At 44.7% G+C, this 6,573-nt stretch overlaps 1 protein-coding gene across 1 annotated transcript in view; it reads right to left on the reverse strand.

Annotated features, from left to right (window-relative positions):
• Positions 1-6,573, reverse strand: part of POGLUT1 (protein O-glucosyltransferase 1) — a 366,888-nt gene that overhangs the window by 184,513 nt on the left and 175,802 nt on the right. The window lies entirely within an intron of this gene.

Consider the following 6,573-nt stretch of genomic DNA (forward strand, 5'->3'; position numbering starts at 1 on the left):
GTTTCTCAGATAATGTGTGTATGTGGAGAACATCCAGCATTTAATAGGAAGAGGTGCACAGTTTCACAAATATTGCCTTGAATGGGTCAGTATAATTGATAAAAAACATTTATAAGCCCTATGGCACTTTAATTGTGAACTGTTTTATTGTGACTTCAGTAAAGGCTGAGCATTTTCACCTGCTCAGCTCCATTAAGAAGCTGTTCTATAGGCAGTTGCCTTCAGGTGGCTGCCGAAGGTATTATGCCAAAGGGAAAGTAACTGGGGAGCCCTCCAGACCGGTCTTTTATCGCAGATGTTTCTGCAACAAGTTCTTGACACAATAATACTGTATTATTGGTGGATTTATTCTGCTTTAGGTTGTTCTGCAATGCTTCCCCAATGCTGCCACATTATTTCTACCTATAGTGCAGCAAAAGTGAGACAAAAATGAAATGGGGTAGTTGTGATATAAAAACTTACGGGATTTTAGCAGGAAGTTAATGAATATGGACTGATCAGAAACGTAGCAGTGTGACCACCTTAAAACTTTGGCAGATTCAGACAGTATTGAAAGTGGGATCACAAATAATCATGAATGCACAATAAAAAGGGTGCCCAGAAGGGGTCCTTGGTCAGCCATCCAGACACTGACCAGAGCCAAGCCTGCTTAGCTTCAGCAAGAGTGTTGGCCTCATGTACCTTCAGACCTGGGAAATTTGTAAGTGAAGGAACTATTACAAAGACACCTCAAAATTCCATTGTTTCTCATCCATTTCTCAGGTAGCTGGGAAAGATTACATAACATTATAGGCGTCTCCCCACTTACACTCGTGTGACTTGCGCATGTCGCCGTATACATGTGGCACTTGGAAATAATTAAATCAATTTAAACTGCAAAAAGTTGAGGACTGTGGGGAAATGGCTTGAAAAGAGTGAGAAAACTGAAAAAAATGGCCTGAAAAGAGCGGGAAAACGTCTAGTAATCCAAAACATTTTGGGGTACCAGTCTACTTGTCTAATTCTGAATCACAGCCATGTACTTTGAGGTACCGATCTACCCCATTTGTTGTTGCTTTCACATTGTCCTTCAGTGATGAGGAAGACTGAGAGCCACCATTCTTGATAGTCTGGTGAATGCTGCTGGTTTTTTAAAAGGGGGTTTCAAGGTTTTACAGGCTTTTTGTGTGGTGTTCCCCACTATATGCGATTTCACATATATGCCCAGTACCCAAGAATGTAACCCCCATGCCTGTATGTTCAATCTTAAGCACTTATTTGCTGTCCTAAGTTTGTTCCAATGTGTAATGGTGTTGAAAAGCCTTCAGTCATTTTAAAGGTTTGAAAGGTAGTAGACTCCCGCTGCTGCTAATACCCAAGAAGCAATTGATGTAAATAAAGATTGGTACTCCTATGTGGACCATGTTTCTTATCCCCTTCTGCACTGCTTTCTGTTTCCATTGCCATCCCACTACTGGACATGAGTGGGGATCCAGCAATGGATAGAGAGGGCTTTAGCCTTGTCTTAGGGATCAGAGTATGCACATTCAAGACATTGCTGGTCTTCCCAGCTGTTGCATGAGTGTTATTTTCAGAAGCTCAGTAATCCCTGGGGGGTGGGGGTCATGGGTGGAATTGTGTGAATATGCCGGGTAGCTGAAGTGCAGAGGCTCTGGGAGTCCCTAAGGCAAGAGCATTTCAAAGAGATGATATCAATTTGCAGCCTGGCAGAATCTTGAAGAAAAGAGCAAAAGATTGGGTAAGAGTAGGCATGACTTTTTGAAGGCAAGATACTGAAGGAGAAAAAAGAGGTTGCAATCCTATAATACTTGCCTGGGAGAATGTCCCATTCAACTCAGTGAGACTTCTGAATATAGACAGTGCAAATCACCACTGGAATGCATAGGTTCCTTCCAAAGGGCTGTAAGAATACACTGGATTTATGAATGGCCATGAGAATGCCTTAAATTAAACCAAGGGTGTGACCCATTTCGTGTTTTGTTTCCCAACAGCACCTGTCTCTTAACAATATCTATTTCTCCACTTCTGAACATATTTTTAGCAGATATGGCTCAAACTGATCTGAAAGATGCTGCAGATTACAACGGTGCCTGGCCAAGACAGCCAGAATAGTTATGTTTGTCAAAGTTTCCATTATAAATCTCCTTTTTTGAAAGGTTTATAACTTCTCGTTCTATTTGTAGCTCACAAAATACCCTCTTAACTTCTTTCCCTCTCTCTGTCTCTCTTTCTGCGTTCCTGCCCACTGATGGTTATCAGTTAGGCTTGAAATGGGGCTTTCTGAAGTTATCAGGAATTGTTGAATGTTTGGATGTCATCACCTTTACAATACATGATCATCAGACAATGTCAGCTGTGCTTTCCTGCCAAGCAGACTGTGATTGGCAGCAGGTTGGTCTCCCTCCTGACAATGTTCTTGGGCAGGGCCGGCCCAGCCATTAGGTGAGGTGAAGCCCATGCCTCAGGCGGCAGAAGTCCCAAGGCACTCCTGCCCTCCATGGGGTGGAGAAGTGGAACTCACAAGATCTTGACAAGATCTTGGCAAGATCTTGCAAGATCTTACTGGAAATCAGTGATGCAGCAGCAGGGCAAGGTGGCACTTCCCATTTTGCCTCAAATGATGAAATGAAATGTGCCGAAATGACACTGTTCTTAGGTAACCCTGGAAGCACCCTGGTCAGGAGGGAGGTAAAGGCTTGGTTAGGCAACCACCCCAGAACTAGCAGTAGAAGGTATTATGAGCTTCATTTTCCTGAAGGTGTCTCTTCCTCAGAGAGACAGACGTCTTCCTTCTTCAGGAGGAAGTTGCACAAAGAAGGGGGTGCCCCCAGGCCCCCCACACAGGAAGGAGACTTTTAAATGTCCAGCTTCTGAGTTCCAGAAAGTCCCCTTTCCCCCCTTTCTCTCCCCAGTCCAACCCACCTTCTTCAGTTCTAATCAATTTCTTCTCTCCCCTCTGATCTATTTAGTACTTTCCAGGTACCTATACAAATTTGAACTAAATCACACAGTTGAACTATGGAGCTCATTGCCACAAGAGGCAGTGATAACCACCAGATAGGATGGCTTTAGAAGAGGATTAGACAAATTCATAAGAATATCCACAGCTACTAGCCATAACTGCTTATGTCTTGCTGTCAGAGGCAGTGCGCTTCTGAATACCACTTGCTGAGAATTGGTGGTGTGGAAAGTATTGTGGTGCTCAGGTTCTGATGGCAGGTGTCCCATGGGCATCTCATTGACCACTGTGAGAACAGGATGCTGGTGTGATGGCCTGGGACTTGGGCTCGGACTCGGAACCAGAGGAGTCTCAGTCCCCACTGGATCCTTTGCCTCAGGTGGCATCTGGACCAAGTCTGGGGCCTGATTCTGAAGAGGCCCAGTCTGCACAGGTCTCCCTGCAACAAGCACCAGCTGGGCCAAGTCATGGGCCTGAGCCTGTTCTGGCTCCAGATGCGGGGATTACCTTGTTGCCTTCAGCTGGGCAATCACTTGCAGCTGCTCCACTACCAGTTGGGTCAGGAGAGGCTGAGGCGGCCTCTGGGTCTAGTAACCCACCGACATCTCCCAAGCTGCAGAGACTAAGGTCTGAGTGAAGGAGAGACCTGAGTACTCACAGGAGGAGTGCTCGCCTTTGGGCGAGACAGGGAGGTGAGTCACAGGGGGATCAGGACTGGCCGTTACCCCGTCAAAGATAAAAGGCTGTCGGATCCCGCCCCAGGTTGTGGGAGCAACATTGCAGTTTGCCAGAATCTGCCTGAGTCCCTGCACCTGTGTAGTTACCATTGATTTCATGGGTTTATGAGGAGTGTGTATCCCCCTCCTCTCTCTCGAATCATTTCTGTTTCTCTTTGAAGTTCTTGGCTTAATTCAGAATTCCATACTTGCGTAGCTCAGGCTCAGCAATGGCATTTGGGTCTCAACAGCTGATCATCAGACAGCTTTAGAATCAGTGCTACAATAGTTCAGAGTGGGGTGGTGTTCCACATTAGAAGGAGCATAGGAAAATCCATGGCAAAGTAGGTCCACACACAGGCAGGATCCCCAGTTCAGCCCACAAACCAAACGGCCAACTCCAAGTTGCTCCTAATAAAAGATTTAAGATGGTTTAAGGTGGCCCCACAAACAAATCTTCATTCTCCATCAAAAACAAAGCCATACTATGCTCTTTCCCCAGTAATATTATTATGTGGGTTCCTTATCCAGTCTTCAGTAAGTGGCTGGAAGTAGGGAAGCAGAAAGAAGGTCCAGCTCTTTCTTTCGCTCCGTGAGAGTGAACACAAACCCTGGATTCCCCCCTTCCCTCCAATCTCATAGATCTCTCTGCTGCCACCTTAAATGAAGAGAATGCAGCCCGGTAGCAATGGATTTGGTTTGAATTTTGCTTTGCTTTTTGAAATAATATGAGAACTGAAACAGAGCCATTCTTCAAAATTCACACTTATCTGAATTTTGCAATGCAGTTCTCCAACCAACTAATGTTTTAAAATATGCCTTATATTGGGTCAAATTGTGCCTAAAATGCATCATGAGAAAAGGCTTGCAAAAAGGAGTTCACTAGTCAAAATGCATACAAAAATGTGCTTATTATAAAAAATATATATGCACTAAGGATTTGAAGAATTTTCAAGAGGATTTTAAAAAAAGAAAATCCACAAACTGGTGCAGAAATAATGGGGAAAATGAGAAACTGAGAGAGCCAACATTTACAGAGCCTTCCATCCCTAGCCAACCGTCTGGAATAATCTGGAGTTGGACTGGACGCTGGGGCTTGATTGAGGAAGAGCCTCTCTGGAAGGAGTTACAGAGCTGGGAGTACCAGCTCCCAAAAGTCTGTGTCCGTCCTTGAATTCTTCATGTGAAGCAAAACGGTCAGCACAGCAGTTGAGGTGTTGGGGCTCACCTTGGTTCCCAGTGTTGTGCATCACTGTGTGGTTGCCCTATTGGGTGTACTGGATTGGCTCCACCTCTGTGTACCAGGTCCTTTCCAAGTCACATCCCAGAGTGGTGATATGCATTTCCTCTGCATCATTTTCATTTTTGAGAAGGAGTAGCTGTACAAGTCTCATAAAGGCCTAGGGTATTGCAACCAATTCTAGGCCAAAGGTGAGGTACCTGTGGCCCACAAGTTGTTGCTGGACTGCAATTCCCATCAACAACAGTAAGTGTGGCCAATGGTCAGGGATGATGGGGGCAGATACCTAGAGGACCACAGATTCCCCATTAGGATTTTTAGGCACTGAGTTTATAGGCACTTTGTTGGTGAGCTGAAAACAGAGTCCCCAGATTGTCTCAGTTTATAGTGCAATTCTATAAATCTCCCTGTGCTCAGCAGAGCTTCCTCCCTATGTTAGCATTGCACCCCTGGAGACATTTTGGACTTATGTAGGATTCACAGTACTTAGCTTGGGAAAGGGAGAAATGGAACAGCACTAACAAAAGTGCAGAGTGGAGAATGAGAAAGGGAAGAATCAGACTGCAGTCGGATTCTTGAAAGAAACATTGTGCTTTTTAAAAAATAAAATAAAACCAGTGATGTTGCTTGCGGGCAAAGGGTTTTACTATGTTGTGTTCAGTGGTGTCTTGAACTAAGGCAACTGAAGATCCTTTGTCCCTTGTGAAGACAGGCCACTGATCAAAGCAACAGGGTGTAAACTTTACAGAACTAGCATATTCCAAGCATCTGGGTAAGGTCTGGCTCTGCCTATACCTTTTTAAAAATTGTGGTTGATATAAGATGTGTTTGTGCAGCACACCTGATCTTCACAAAATCCCCGTGCACAGGGGCTGCAGTCAAAGATGCTATAGGGCTAGCATGGGCTGCACCACAACTTTCTGATGTCCATGCTAGGGTGTTCCAGTGGGGAAGACACACATGTTTTGGGGAGTGTCTTCCTGAGTGTTACAAACAGGAGTACGACTCATGCAGGAACACAAACACTTCCAGTGTGGAATCTGCATATCTTTCAATATCTTGTGTTGAATCCACAGTTGGGTGAGCAGACCACTCAAGCAATGGCTCTTTTCTGTCACTTCCTCAACCTTTCACCTTGCAAGAAGCCTCATTGGACAAATGGGGGACCTTCCTGATAGGACTTCAGGGAGAGGAGAGGAGAGGAGAGGAGAGAATGGTTAAAAGTCTCGCATGAGTGGAAAAAGTCACCCTTCCATAGCAGTCACTTCCACCACAGCCCATGCTATTCAGGATGGTTCCCCAACCCTATGGTGAGACTTTTGGGTGGATTTAATAAAGGACAGGAAAGACCCATAGTTGTCTTCTGCTCTCTGTCTTTGGGTCTACCCTGAATATAATGATATGTCAATGAGCCTGTGCTTGGGATATACCTTATAATTATACTGATATGTTTTCCAATTCATTTCTGCTTGCATGCTATGAAATGCTAGAGCTGTTTAGCAAAATGGAAGAAAGGTTTGACGACATGGTCTCTGGACATAGGGATTTTTACTATAATAAACTGCTGTGTTAATGCAGAAAACTAACCAGGCTAACTTGCTGGAATTTCCTCCTACCAAATACAATTAGTTACAATTTTTGAAGGTCAGAATATGGGG

This window comes from Podarcis erhardii (genome assembly GCF_964252035.2).
Source record: "Podarcis erhardii genome assembly, chromosome: 4".
Taxonomy (NCBI): domain Eukaryota; kingdom Metazoa; phylum Chordata; class Lepidosauria; order Squamata; family Lacertidae; genus Podarcis; species Podarcis erhardii.